The sequence below is a fragment of the Panthera onca genome, chromosome A1 (assembly GCF_046562875.1).
Source record: "Panthera onca isolate mPanOnc1 chromosome A1, mPanOnc1 haplotype 2, whole genome shotgun sequence".
Taxonomy (NCBI): Eukaryota; Metazoa; Chordata; class Mammalia; order Carnivora; family Felidae; genus Panthera; species Panthera onca.
This window is the reverse complement of record NC_138339.1, coordinates 188,357,800-188,373,922: the sequence shown is the minus strand read 5'-3', so window position 1 is coordinate 188,373,922 and position 16,123 is coordinate 188,357,800. Positions and strand designations below refer to the sequence as shown.

General features: G+C 37.9%; 1 long non-coding RNA gene across 1 annotated transcript; it reads left to right on the top strand.

Moving 5' to 3' along the window:
* Positions 1-10,311: 10,311 nt before the first annotated feature.
* LOC132680277 (uncharacterized) lies at positions 10,312-15,787 on the top strand. The gene is made up of 3 exons (XR_009610604.1): positions 10,312-10,461; positions 13,435-13,500; positions 15,675-15,787. It is a non-coding gene; the product is annotated as an uncharacterized LOC132680277 (long non-coding RNA).
* Positions 15,788-16,123: the final 336 nt, after the last annotated feature.

The window sequence follows — 16,123 nt, the reverse complement described above, 5'->3', positions numbered from 1 at the left end:
TTCAGAGTTACAAACATTTTCACTGTTTCCTTTTGAGCTCCCTTTGTTCATTATCATGATAGCAATGCAAATTCTTTGAGAATCAAACAAGCAGTTAGCTAGAATGAATGTGGGCAGGTTAAACCAGTCACCGCCACTCAGTAGATGTACTGATCTTTCAAGTAACAATCATCACATCACATTAAGTGATGACAATGCTTAGAACTTTAATAAGGAGTGAACTGTTTACAGATATTTTGAAACCCACAAATAACCATGTAAAACGAAAGCTGGGGCAAATTGGAATTTAAAAGCCACGCTTAAAGATCTAAAAGTACAAAATGAAAAACAGCACTTGAAAATATACACTCTGCAATGACAATTGGAGTTATTTTAACTAATTAGTATCAATCATTTTATGCTCAGAAAAATTTGGGGAGGCGGTATTATTCTAAGTGGTGATTTTGCTAATAATACTTTAACATTATTGTTATGCATGTTTATCAAAAATCAAAAAAACCAACACCCATGTTGAATTTGAGGGATAAGAATATACTTCTAGGCATACTAATATAGCCTCAGGAAAAACTTTCCTATTCAATTAAAAATTAGTTAAGGTCCTAAACCATGAAGCAAGTGTATAAATCTTGCCTACAGAAGGAAGAGCCTTTGCCAGGCTGACAAGCAAAGAAATCAGTTTCCTGTTTGAGCTACATGGATGTGAGCCATTGACAATGATGCAATGAAATAAATGACTTTCTCCATTAGTAGTGGTTTATTTTGTGAGGAGGCAAAAATAACTGGTTAGTTAAAAGGATACCTAAGTGAAATGTGTGGACCTGATATCATGCTCAAGGAGCCTGGTTTAAGTTTAAGGAACTTTGTGAGTAAATGCACGTTTCCATTCGCCAGTGGTGATTCTTCCAAGATTAAGAAAAAGTGATTTTCTCTTACCGACAGATTAGAAACAAGCGAAACATACAGAAAATATTTGTCTCCACTGGAAAAACAACTTTCTATCTAGGTTGTTTTTTTTTTTATCTCATCCAAATGAATAGAACTTCACTTTGGTAAAGAGAATTATTCTTTCCTCCCTGCCCCCATCTTTATGAGGTATTATTGACCAAGTTGTATATATTTAAGGTATATAACTTGATGTTTTGATGTGCTTATACATTATGAGATAATTGCCATGCAAGTTACTCAACACATCCATCACTTCACATGGTTACCTTGTGTGTGTGTGTGTGTGTGTGTGTGTGTGTGTGTGTTTGTGTGTATGTATGATGAGCAAACCCTAGCAAATTTCAAGTATACAATCCAGTATTGTTAACTAGAGTCACCATGCTGTACGTTAGGTCCCTAGAACTTACGCATCTTGCATAACTGAAACTTTGTATTCTCTGAATCGCATCTCCCCACTTCTCTGTCCACCAGTCCCTGGCAATTACCATTCTATGCTCTGCTTCCATGAATTTGACTATCGGAAAGAACTCCCAACTCTACACATCCCAATTTTGTAAGAGATATATAAGGTATTTTTATGTGTTTGATACATAGTAGCTGCTGAATTAATGCTGCTAAATTGGATAAAGGAATTACATGGTCAACCTGGTCATATGGAGTAGAATTTGGTTCATGTTCTTGAATGATAAATGAAAGAAAGTAAAAAATGGATAATATAGCAAGCTTTCTAGGTTAAGGAAATTCATTTGATCTTGAGCAATGAATAGAAACTTGTAAAATATGGATAAAAATGTGTGCAGCAGGTACACATTTAAGAAATTACAAAATGTGAACGCTTAGATTTGCAAAGCCATTTATTTATATTATGAAACAAGTCATGTGATTGAATCTGTTCCACTTCAAGTTATGCATATTTTTCCAGAAGCCAGCAGGATCTATGAGAAAGAGCACATTACCTGAGGTTTGTAATTGTGGCAATAATTATGGCAGCAGTTCTGCCAACCTCTCAGGCTAGTGTCTGGCATCCAGCCGACTTGTAAATCAGACCCTTTGTTTGCTGGCTGTTGGATGCAGGACAAGTCAATTAACAAAGCTCCCTACTCTGTAGGTGCAGCGGTAGAGACTTGACCTACATTAGCTCCGTTTTCATAACTCTGAGAATTTCACAAATTAAAAACCTGAGCCTCAGAGAGGTCCGACAGCCATATATAAAGTGCATAGCTCAATCCTTGGCATACGGAAAGCTCTTTTTAAAACACTGTCACCCCGTGATCAAATGCTAACAGGGAGGCACTGCAGACTAATGGTCAAGGGGGCCTGCTCTGGTCTGAAACTCATTGGGCTGGGGTCATATCCCAGCTCTGCCACTTATTTGTGAACTTGAGCAAGATACAGCGTCTCCATGCCTTGGTTTCCTCATTCATAAGGGCTTATAACTTGATCTCTTTCATTAAGCCGTGTGAAGAGTCAATGAAATGACACATGGAAAGCACTTCTCATATTACCAAAATAAGATTTTGTGAAAGCAATCATTTTGTAATGACGTATAATTCAATATAATAATAGCTCTTTTTCAAAAAGAATAACGCCACAGCACAAAATAAGGAAACTACAGAAGTGAGATGACACTATTTTGTAGTGAGTACAGGAAGGGCTTGCATTTTAATTCAAAAGTGTCTTAGCATTTTTCTTTTTTTCCATATTAAAAAAAATGTTTCGGAGACCATGTAGGAAAGTTAATTTTTATATGTGTGTTCCAGTAAATAACCAGACAAGCTAAAAATTTTATGATTGATTGAAATAATTGATTGCAGCCTGCCAACTTTTCCTTTCTTAATTATAAAATACAATTTCCGTTTTGTGCTTTCCAACCCAAGGTTTACAAAAGCCGAGAGAACTCTTCTGCTCAGCCTCTGATTATATCAGCAGTGCCACTTTTTCAGGTCCTATCAGATTGGGCTTGGATGATAATTACTTGGGAAGTGTTTGATCTCAATGATGAATACATGATTAGTTTTTCATGAAATCAGTCAACCACACCACACAGCACTACTCATGTGAAACCTTGTTGATTTAGCTGTTAGAAAGCACACATCTCCCTCAGTTCAGATATGGGACATCAGTCTTTGGGGAAAAGAGGGTGGAAAAAGGGCAAGTTTATGGGTAATGATATTGCAGAGGCAGATATTTAAGGTTTGCTAATTTTCTTCTCAATTATACTCCTCTCTTGCCTACCGCATGACCACAGATTCCATCTCAGCTGTGGAATATATTTTTCTTTAAAAAAAAAAACAAGGTTTCATGACACCTTTGCTATCTCTCAACCCCTTAGAGGGTTTTACCCTGATGAATAATATTTTATATGTGAAATGTTTATGTGATTTTTCACGGAGTGATAACCTCGCTACCGCTTAACTTTGATGCATTGCGAGCACTGGTGTTCTTCACTAAAGTGCTTTTACACACCCCTCCCATAAATATATGGCTACTTTTCCTAAAAGGCCTGGGTTGAGGGTATTTTGTTTCTTTGTTGATTTGTATCTCTGTGTGTGTGCGCTTTTCTATGATATAGGCTGTTTTTCTAAGAGTCAACGTTACTTGCATTTTCTTAAATTTCAAGTGATCTACTACTCAGAGATCAGATAAAAGGATTCAATTGTCAGTCTTTACACAGCATGCATTTGTTTAAAGAAGTAGAAGCATTACACTTTGAAAGAAAAAGGAAATAGATTTTGTTTATTTTCTGTCTTTGCCTGACCTATTGACTTCAAAAAAAAAAGCCCTAAAATAAAGAATTCTCTAGATTATTTTTAAGGAAACGATGCTTTATAAAAATAAGGTTTCAAATCTTTAGCTTCATTCTCATAATTAAAAACTCAGTTACAGGAAGAACATACAACATTTCTATTTCATTTGTGTCATCCTCTTTAAAACAAAATCTTCAACATGTCAATAATATTTCAGCAAGGTACCTGATTGGAAAAAGTATGTCTAGTTCTTTTTAGGTAAATGAATGTGGAGATTTAGTAAGGTTGGCTAAATATTTCAAAATCCAAACCCTAGCTTTAAAACAATAACTGAGACACTGGAGTATTTTAGACCAGGGTTTCTCAGCTTCAGCACTGTTGACATTTTGGACCAGATCACAATAATTCTTTGTTGTGGAGGCCATCCTGTGCATTGTGGGATTCTTGACCACTTTCCTGGGGTCTACCCACTAGATGCCAGTAATCACCCCCCGCCCCCGACCCCAGACTTGACAGTCACTAATGTCTCCAGACATTGCCAAATGACCTATGGGAACAAAATTGCCCCCAACTGAGAACTACTACTTTAGACAAGAAAATTTGAGGATGGGCATACGTTATCCGAATAATTGTCTTTACTTCCTCTTACAGATAAGTTTATTTTTCTTATGGAAGATGAAAAATGCTACAGACCTGTATCATTTCTTTAACAGAAAAGAAATCAAACATTAATGCATGCTAATGAGACATATTTTTCCAGTAGATAAAGAATAGACTGAATAATATGCAAATGCCAATGACTAGTTACTAGCCTCTCTTCATATTTATAATAAGGTAGTTCTACAGCTGAAACTTAGTGTTTGGGATTTGAAAAAAAAAGTAGAAAGAATCCATTCAAAAAGTATAAAAGAGCAGACAGTTCATTGTGGTGATAGGTTTTGAATAAATTTGGTAAATTCTAACATCACGGTTAGGTCATTTTATTGATATAAAGTGTCTAAACGTATCCCTATTATGCTAGGAAAAGGTATGCTGTCTTCACAACATTGTGAATATGACCAAATTGCAAATGAGCGAAAACCGTGGTGTGGTTACCGAAAGACCACCCCAGTGCTGTAAAATCTTCATGGACTCCTCACATAGCTATGATCTCATTATTCTGTTCCAAAGGAAGAACAGGCAGGCTGACAATAAAAAATTTTTTTTAAAAATTTAAAGATTAAACTGTAGTATAATGCAATTTCTGTCATTTGGAGCTAATGAATGCATTTCAGTGTTGAGTAGCAACCACGGTAGTAATGACCCAAACACCACTGATTTGGAGTAATAAATTTTAGGACATGGCAGACTCATATTAGTATAATAAGCTCAAACATTCATTTCACATTAAGAAAACATATAGCCACCACTAGACCATCAAGATACCTATTTTTTTCTTCCAGCAGAGCCACTTGGCTTTAAAAAGGAATCCATAGCACTCATTGTATTTAAGTCTAAACTAACCCTGAAACGCAACTATGGCAAACTAGTTGTCGTCACCATGGCCAAAGGTGCGGCTTGATTATCAAAGCAATTATTTATTACTATTGAATATGACGTCATTATCATCGGTTTAATTTTTTTCCCTGTAATTTACTCAAACAATTGATCAAGATCTCCAAATCCGTGTGTTGGCTGCTTCAAAGAATGCTCGCTTTGGCAGCACATGGGCTAAAATTGGAACAATCTGTAGAGGATTAGCATGGCCCCGAGCAAAGTCATGAAGCATCTCATATTTTTTTAAATGCCTTCATAACAGCTAAAATAGCTAACATTCACTGAAGTTTTAAAATGAGAGTTTACAACGTGCCAAGAGGTATGATAAACTCTTTACATATGTCGGTTCATGTACTTTAAAAAAAAAAAACCCTATGAGGCGGGTGCCATCATTACCCTTACCTGCAGATGAGGAACCTCTGAGGGAATGCAGCTGGGATTTGAACAAAACAGACTGTCTCTGGAATTTGCTATCTTAACCATTAACCTATATATCTCTTAATGTGTTTTATTTTAATTTTTTGAATGTTTATTCATTTTGAGAGAGAGAGAGAGAGAGAGAGAGACTGAACACGAGTGGGGGAGGGTTAGAGAGAGAGGGAGACACAATCAGAAGCAGGCTCCAGGCTCTGAGCTGTCAGCACAGAGCCTGACGTGGGACTTGAACTCACGAACTGCCAGACCCTGACCGAGCCAAAGCTGGACATTTAACCAACTGAGCCGCCCAGGCGCCCCTCCTAATGTGTTATATAACAGTAAACATGCATCACCTTATGTTTTTGTTCAATAAGTCTGTAAAATAAAGGGTTACAATGGTTACTTAAGTCATGCCTTTGGTGAACTGAGGCCCAGAAGGATTGAGGAATCAGCTTAAAATCACATAACTAGAACAAATCCAGTCATTTTGCATACAACTCACATTCCTTAATTCAGAGCCAGCGTGCCCTTCCCCACCATTTGCACAAGCATACGTGAGTATCATTCTTCCGAATAGCTGTGATGATTTTGCCCCGATCCACACCTGGCCACTCTTTCTCCCTGGATCCTGTCTGTGACTGAGAGCACACATTTGTGAGCTACACGCATAAACTGGACCCTTGGCCTCGTCAGCCCCCTGAACCAACGGTCTGCAGAGAAAGTGTTCCAAAACAGGAGACTAAAAAGAATCATGTAGAAGCATAGTATGCCTTCTTTTCCTGATATTTCTATCTTGGCCGCTAATCACAAATTATAATACAACTCTAATTTCAACTAGATTCCTAGGAAACGACTCCAAGCCTTAATACATTGCCATTATTCCACTGCTATCACAGACAGACAAAAAGCCCACCAAGTCTTACAACATCGGTAGTGGTCCAGGAATGAATACTAGCAAAGCTGGCCGTATGGGCTCTGCCCACCCCTGTGTGACAAGGAGTCACCACTAAGCTAACGCTTCTTTGCATCACACGTGTTGAAAAAACTTATAGGCAAAATTGTATCTCTTTACTTCGGCTCACGTTTACCATCAGGCACACTGATGGATGGATTCATCGCTGAGGGTAAGGAGGCAGCAGCTTGGAGCACCATGACTGGAGGGCTGGGGCTACAGCTACTTTTGCCACAAGACGCTTCTCCTTGGGCGTTGTAGATCATTTCCGCACGAGGAGCTGCCTTGGGTGGTAGGCTGATAGGACTAACACCAGGGTGGCCGTGACCGTGTGCATGTAAGTAAGTGCCTAGAGATGGATTTATTAATAGAAACAATAAGGAGGGCCAATTCAGCCACAAAAGGCCAGTTAGAAGAAGAAAAATTATGTTCACAATAATTTGGGGTCTCCAGATAGGCCCGGGTAAAGGAAGCCTTGTCCTTCGAATGAATGAAAACCAAGCTTTCTGTATCTAGGAGGCCATCCAGAGTAAAGTCACCTTTCTACAGAAATTTAAAATGTTTGTAGCCCTAGGGAATGAACACAGGCCTCTGAATCGAGGAGAGGCATGAGATTGGAAGAATTGCTCAAATAGGTGAAAAAATGATAAGGAATGTACATCAAGCCTCCTTCTGAGCAGGGGATGATTGCACTAAACGCTATTTCTGGCTGTTAAGAAAATAGAGCCTAAAATTACAGTCTATAAATAATAAATTTTCACAAGATAAAGAAAGGATAGGGAGGACTCTGTACAAGTTGTCTGAGGATGCTACAGTTGGAATCAGCTGATCAAAGGGAAATGAGAATCAGAGAATCAGCTATTCTAGAACTATGAAGGGTAGTCAGTGACTAAGATCAATGTTTCTCATTTAAAGTAAAATCTCCCTAATTTGAAACCCAAGGGACCAAAACAACAGCTTTTGAATTAACTAAGTTTCAGTTTATCCTTTTCGCTTTGAATTAAAGAACAGCAGAGAAATAGCCTTGAATTACATCTCGTTTTAAATAAGCCAATATTGAAGTAATGAAGTCTTTACATCTTATTTTAACAAGTAATTCAGATTCTCCAAAAGAATGTATGCGACTCCATTTATTCATCCATTTCTTACCTGCTGCCTAGTATGTGCCCAGGTCTTTGGTTGAGGTCACCTCACATGGTTAGAGGTTTTCATGGGACTAATTCACTTTCTGATAGAATGGGTGGACGTTTAAAGGATGGTGACTCAGTATAGCACTTGAAGCTGAAAAACATTTCTTTCTTTTTTGGACCTGAACAGCCATTGACCACAGCCATGGGAAAAGAGTTTATTCACAGGAATTAGGAACAGATTTGTGAAAAGAGTTCTGTGTTTCAGAAAGAAACGAGGTCCATTTCAGGGAACCGGTTATTTTCATTTCCTCACCACAGACTCAGTGTGGTCTGCTAACTGATAGAAGAGTCTTACCCAAAGTCCGGCTCTTAGACAGAGACCTGAACAGTGATTTTGGCAGATAAACTAAGGTAACTAGAGCTTCCTAAGAGAACCACCACTAAAAATTGCCAAGGCTGGTTCAGACTGCTTACACAAGGTTTAAAGACAGGATCATACTGCCTACAGAATGTCATATGCAACATATGTGCATACTTTAATTTTTTTATTGTTTTTTTATTATTATTTATTTTTGAGACAGAGAGAGACAGAGCATGAGCAGGGGAGGGGCAGAGAGAGAGAGAGAGGGAGACACAGAATCTGAAGCAGGCTCCAGGCTCTGAGCTGTCAGCACAGAGCCCAACACGGGGTTCGAACTCAGACTGTGAGATCATGACCTGAGCTGAAATCAGACGCTTAACCGACTGAGCCACCCAGGTGCCCCATATGTGCATACTTTAATCATCATTCTGGCTTAGGAGTAAAGCATTTGGAGAGTCCTAAGTGGGTTAATTAGAAGATAAACAATAAAAACCTAGGTATCTCCAAGCCCTTTGCAGTCCAATGTGATAGCCATTAGCCCCATGTGGCATTGATCACTTGAAATGTGGCTACTCTAAAATGATAAAATACACATCAATTTCAAAGACTTAGCATAAAAAAAGAATCTATAATATCTCAATAATTTTTATATTGTTTACAGATTGAAGTGATAACATTTTGGATATGTTGGGTTAAATAAACTATTTTATTAAAATTAATTTTACTGGGTACCTTTTACATATTGCTAATGTGGCTACTAAAAAATGTTAAATTACATGTGGTTCACATACACAGCATTCTATTGGACATGTTACCCTGGAAAATCCATGAAATATATATAGGGCACTGTTTTTTTTCTACTCGAAAGGATTCATTTTCTTGTTGCATCCACATTACAACCCAAGGACTTGGCCATTATCATTCTTCTTTTTATAGATGCGAAAACTTAAGGGTTATGAAGTATGCCCTAAGTCATACAAGCAGTCGTTGGTGGAATCAGTTCTGCCTCACACCCGAATCCATGCTTTGTGTCAACGCTGTTCAAGCGTCTGTCTTTAATATTCTTCTGGAGTGATCTTTTAATGAGACACGTGTGAGATGTGCCTAGGACCACTGAATAGGACTGAAACACACAATTTGTTAAACATACTTGAAACAAGTACAAACAGCACACTGGGTAGCCAGAGTGGTATGCCAGTGTTTTCTGCAAATTGTTCCTCATAGGTATTAAGGATGGACAAGAGTGGATGGAAACGTGGCAAAGTAAGACAGAAAGTAAAACAACTCTGTGTCCAGGCATTCCAGGCATTCCCCCTGGTTACTTCATTTATTCCTCAAAGCAACTCTTAGAGATAAGATAGCCTCAGAGTGGTTAAGGGATTTGCTTAGTATCTCAAGGCTAGCTGGTCAGTAACAAAGCCAAGACAGAACTCATTTCTGATTTCTTTCCCTAGACCACAATGCTTTGGGTCCTCCTTTTGATCCATGCCCAACTTTTGGGCGGCTTGTCTACACACTGTGTTACCAGCTACCCTGTTTCCATAACACATTGTAGTCCGTGACCCAAATTGACCGAGGGTAGGGTCTGCCTGAGAGAGAGAGAGAGGACACAGCCACAGCTTTCCTTGGGATGGGGCCAGATACAAGCATTAACTTACCCTTGCCAACACCTGTGGTGTTTAGAGTTGGAAGAAAATAATAAATCTTGATGGAACACAAAGATGCGAAACAAGGTAAATAGCTCACAATGGAATTTAAGTTTCAGAGACTAGCTTGAAAATAAGAGCTAAGATGTAAGGTCAAAATAGAAGAAATCAGAGGAGACAATGATATCTAGAAGTGGAGGCCTGAGGAATTCTTCAGGCAGTGGGCAGAAACCTGGTACCATATTTAATGAGGTTCCCCAGCTGACCTGAATGGACATTCAGGATACACCTAATGAAAGGTGGGTCTAAAATGAAATGGACATTGGTTCATGCTGATCCATACCATCCGTGATGGGCTGATCAGTTCTTGTAGCTGAAGTAAAACACCAGAAAGAAAGGATTTTCTATCTATGTATATAATTGTGTAACTCTGTGTTGACTATTCAGTTTTGCTATTTCATAGAGTTCCTTAACTCTAGTCACTCCAGTTCCCATTAGCAGCTTCACAGATTTCAGAAGTTCTAGAAAGTTCATTGTGCCCTCATTGCTGCCCACGTTCCAAGTGCCAGTGGCTAGGCCCCACAGTTCATGTGACTTGGAGAGTCTTCCTTCCAGCCTTCTGAATCTCTGCTTGACTTCCAAGGCCACACTGTTGATCACCCTGCTGTCACATGGGGTTTGTATATAGGAGAAGGAAGTAAAGCTTTGAAGATCAGTTGAGATCAAGGTGAAGAACAATGTATTTTCCAAGATAAGGAGTTTGCCATTTATCCTCAAGGCAATGGGGGGACATCAAAATTGTGTGGACAGTGAAGTGGCATCTCACAGTGTGTTTTACAATGATTCATTTCTGTTTTAATGGATTTAGAGTTAAATGTGCCAAAACTGGAGTGCTATTAACTATAGTGTGTTCCTTTATTAAAATTTAATCCACACTGCAGTTATCATTCATGTATTACCAAACACATGGTAATTTCATTGAAAGAACAATTTTTACTCCTCTTTTAGAGGAATTTCTAAACACATGAAAGCTTTAAAGTTGTTATTGCAGGATATTAAACTAAAACTATCATGTGTCCTGTATTTTATTTAAAAAAAAAAAGACTCTATTTTAGAGTTGTTTTGGGGTCACATGAAAATTGAGAGGAAAGTACCGAGTGTTCCCATGCTTCTCCTACCCCCACACATGCACAGCCCTCTCCTTGATCAACATCTCCCACCACAATGGTACATTTGTTACAATTCCTGAACCTACATTGATATGTCCTATATTTTCTATCAGTTGATCAAAGCACATGCTATTTGCTTCCCAAGTCAAAAAGATAATTGAAATAAGCCAATTCTAGTTTTTAAAACTTTAGCATATTCTATTTATGTAACTTTGTCTTAGACTGTGTTACTCTATACCATGTTCAAACAGTAATAAATAGGGTAGTAAGTGAAATAGAAAGTTCTAAGATTTTATGGCAGACTTTTCCCTATAAAATTTTAAAGAAATGTCAAGCACATTAAACCAGATAACCACTGAAATGTGTACATGCAAGTCTTCCAGACTTCAAAAATATAATGCTTTTAGACAGGCTTTGTTGTGTGGTTGTTCTGAATCTTCTTGGCATTTATAACAAATACCAGGCTCAAAAAAATGTCAGTTTCATTATAATAAGAGCCAACATTGACTGAGACTCTATTATGATCTAGGCATTGTTTATTCACTCACTCATTCATTCATTCATTCATTCATTTCACAAATATTTGCTGAGGACCTAATAGATGTTAGACCACTCTTAGCAATATTCTAAATGCCGGTTAGGTAGCATTGAATAAGACAGACAAATATCTTGACATAATGAAACTTTCACCTAGCAGAGATGGTATATTTGTGTTTGGGACTTTTTAACATATGAGGTAGTATTATATATTTTCTGCTGATGAGAATGATAGAACTAACAATAAGGAAGGAGAGAGGATAATTGTAGATGTGGGCACAATGAGTCAGTGAGAAGGGAAGGAAATAGAGCACATATACATTTTTCTGGCCTTAAAATTTATGCTCTTTCCATTCCACCATATTGTTTGCAAAAAATTATAGATGTATTTAGATATATATGTGTAACATGTATATGTAATATATATAATATATATATGTAATACACACACACACACACACAAACACACACACACGTCTGTGTGTCTTCATCCTCCTTGGCATTTTACACGTATATTCATATACATGTTCTCATATATGTATATGAGTAAAGTGCTGTGCAGGATAAAAACGGAATTGTTTAGCATCTTTTTCAAGAGAGATGCTTAGTAAATTAAGCATATATGTTTTAAATGCAAGTATAATAATTTTAAGCGGAGTTGTAGAATGGATAAATATATACTACGCATTACAGACATTTATACACAACACATACATTGTATATAACATATACACATTTGAGTTTATACATAACTATATGAATATATTTGCTCTTTGAAAGTTATCAAAATTTTATAGTTGTTTATGTTACCTAGAGTTGAAGATTTAGGAAAATTTCTCATTTTCTGAGTAATAAATGGCAGTACTGATCTGGATCCCTTGATACCCAGAAAGCTTTTTTGCAAGACTAAATGGGATTACCATCAATAGGCCCACAGGGTGTCCGGTTTTGAATCAAAATATAGAAACCTTATTTCCAAAATTTACATGACTGCCTTAACCTTAATCTAATTTTGCTGATATCATGGCCTCTAACAGACAGAAGTACTATAGAATGGCACATGCCTTGTACCCTATCTTTGTCATCCCAATCAGAAATCCCTGATCCCTCCGGAGGGAAAATTGACGCATGAATTCTAAACTGCTCATCACATTCACATTTTTTCAAATGTATCACAAATCAATATATTATTCATGAAAACATTAAACATTACATTATTACCAAAACATTTTGTAGAACCTTGAAATTTATTCTCAAGCGGGGAGTTTCTTCTTGCTCTTTGCCTAAATACTGCTCTGCAACTGATGTATTTCCCGAGACCAGTGAGAGCAGCTTCATTCTCGAACAGAAACAATTTACCTGGACCGTCTGCAGACAAGGCCTGAACCCCAAGGAACTGCATTAATTGGGAACAGGCTTTGTGAGCAGAGGGGCCTTGGTTTTTCACCTTCTCCCACAGGGAATTACTTTCACTGTCATTTACAGGAGCCTGGACAGAAAGGGTGGGGCTTCAAAGTGAAATACAGAGATAAATGATTTTGATCCATTCTCAATATTCCATTCTTAAATAGTCCCTGAAAACTCTTCACTCATATATAAATGATCAAACAAATGAAACAACTGAAGCCAGAGAGGAAGGCCATGTTACTGAGTCCAACTTGCTTACCCACATGTGTTTAAGTACTGCAAGAGCAGTATGTTGACGGTTATGGCCTCAAAGCGAAGGACAATGTATTCAGTTTGCAATCAAATCACATTGCTATAGATTCTGATTCAGAAAATGTTCTCATAAAGAATATTCGTTCAGTTTCACAAATTTACCCACCTGAAATTCGCTCTAGTAGTACACTAACTTAGCTTTTAGATCCAGGAAAAAATACGATGGAAGACAGTATCCTCGGCTTATTTATTCTCTAGGAAAGAGGATAGTTTTATATACTTTACTCTCAATTTATGGAAGACAGACAATTCAACATGTTTATTTTTTTTTCAAGTATAAAACACTGGAGGTGTATTTTACTTAGTGTGTGCACTAAGAAAGAAGCGACTCTTCCTAAAACGTGAGTACCACATGACCAGATCCTTGGAGGTAATATATCATGCCTGGATCTGAGTGAAAATTTGGAAGATAATTATTAAGGTTAAAAGATCTAAAAATTGAGGGGCGCCTGGGTGGCTCAGTCGGTTAAGCATCCGACTTCGGCTCAGGTCACGATCTCGCGGTCTGTGAGTTCGAGCCCCGCGTCGGGCTCTGGGCTGGTGGCTCAGAGCCTGGAGCCTGCTTCCGATTCTGTGTCTCCCGCTCTCTCTGACCCTCCCCCGTTCATGCTCTGTCTCTCTCTGTCTCAAAAATAAATAAACTTAAAAAAAAAAAAAACATTAAAAAGATCTAAAAATTGAGAGGTGAAGGATTCTGCCAACTTCAGGGCTGTCACAAATAGACTTTCCCTGTAGCTGACACAGAGAGAGAGTATTAGGTTACAGGAAAATTTGCTCTGAAAAGCTGTTAAGGCAACTTCAGCTTATTGTGGCATTACAGTATAATGCTGTGCAAAAGAAATACAATGCAAATCATAAATGTGAGTCACACATATAATTTTAAATGTTCAAGAAACCATTTCTAAAAAAAAGATACAATTAATTTTTAGTAAGATCTTTTAACCTGGGCCCCTGGGTGGCTCAATCGGTTAAGCAGCCAACTTCAGCTCAGGTCCTGGCCACACGTTTCATGAGTTTAAGCCCTGCGTCAGGCTCTGTGCTGATCCACTTTGGATCCTCTGTCCCCCCTCTCTGTGTGCCCCACCCCATCTCTCTCTCTCTCTGTCTCTCAAAAATTAATAAACATTTATATAAATAAATAAATAAAATCTTTTAACCCAATATATCTAAAATATATTTTTTATTGTTTATTTTTGTGAAAGAGACAGAGCACAAGCAGGGGAGGGGCAGCGAGAGATGGAGACACAGAATCCGAAGCAGGCTCCAGGCTCGGAGCTGTCGGCACAGAGCCCTCCGAGGGGCTCAAACTCATAAGCCATGAGATCATGACCTGAGCTGAAGTTGGACGCTTAACCTACTGAGCCCCTAATATATCTAAAATATTATCATTTGAACATATAATCAATAAGACATTATTGAAATATTTGCATACATTTTTTCATATTAAGTCTTCAAAATACATTAGGTACTTACACTAACGTCTCAATTGGACTAACAACCTTTCAAGGGCTTAGTAGCCACACGTGGCCAGTGGCTATCAGTACAGACAGCGACTTGAGAGCAGGAACACACACGAAGACTTTCTTATTTTGTTCTTAGCTCTCTTTCTTCTTTCCTTCTTTTCTTTCCTTCCTTTCCTTTTTCTCTTGCCCCCTGTTTCTCTTCCTTTCTCTCTGTCTCCTTCCGAGTCTGTGCATGCTATGTACTGAGAATGCAATAGAGCAATATAGGCCCGAGCCTTAAATTCTGAAAACATTGCCTCCTTTCAAAAAAAAAAAATTAAAAGCACTATTTAAAGATACATAAAATAGGGGCGCCTGGATGGCTCAATGGGTTGAGTGTCCCACTTCGGCTCAGGTCATGATCTCACGGTTTGTGAGTTCAAGCCCCGCATCAGACTCTGTGCTGACAGCTCAGAGCTCAGAACCTGGATCCTGCTTCAGATTCTGTGTCTTCCTCCCCTCCCCCCACTCGTGCTCTGTCTCTTTCTCTCTCAAAAATAAACATTAAAAAACATTAAAAAATAAAGATACATAAAATAGTATATACTAGTTTAAATTCAGCCACAAATATGGCTACAAGTTTTCTGGCAGCTGAAAGTGACAAGCATTACCAGTTACACAATTCACAGTGTATATGATCCAGAGTCACTAAGATAAACTCAAACCAGTTTCTGCAGAGGAGAATTACTCTCCTCTGACTTTATAAATCTAAAGTCTTATAAATAAGCAAAACTATGAACACAACATGGTAGACTGTTCTATAAAGGGTGCATGCAGTGCTTTTCCAGAATCACTTGAAGATCTCCAGCTCTATAACATGCAAGAAAACAGAAGTCTATCATTCAGTACTCCCTGATGACCTCATACAATACCCGGGAAAACACCTGACCTTTGTAAACTGACTTGGATCCTGGAAAAAAATTGTTTAATGAAACTGTTAGTATTGTCTTATTATTACATACATTTTATTCAATTCAAATTCCTGAACAGTTGGCTGGCCTTCTTTTTTATAGATACAAAAGCAATGAGACTCTAACCTAGAAAGACAACAGCAATATCACAGAGCTGAAACCAAGACTTGTGAACAGAAGATCATGCAAATCCATTAAAAACTTAATACAAAAGATACATGCTGTATTTTTTTATCATAAATAAATACATATAGAGAACAAATTTCACTTACATATCACTATGCCCATAAAGTATGAAGAGCTCACAAAAAGAGAAGTGCCTTGGATTGAGGTTAAGAACTGAAATTCATTTATTTTTTTACGTGACACAAAGGGGGAGATTCATGTGGACTTACCTGTAAAAAGCACTGAAAATATTTTTTTGCCACATCATTTATTTAGGCTAAAGGAGTAGCATTTTAAATAGAATATTTAAATTTCCAAACAAATTGTGTTAGCATTTACACCTCTAATCAGCTAGCTGGGGCTAATATGCAGCTGCCTCAAGATGC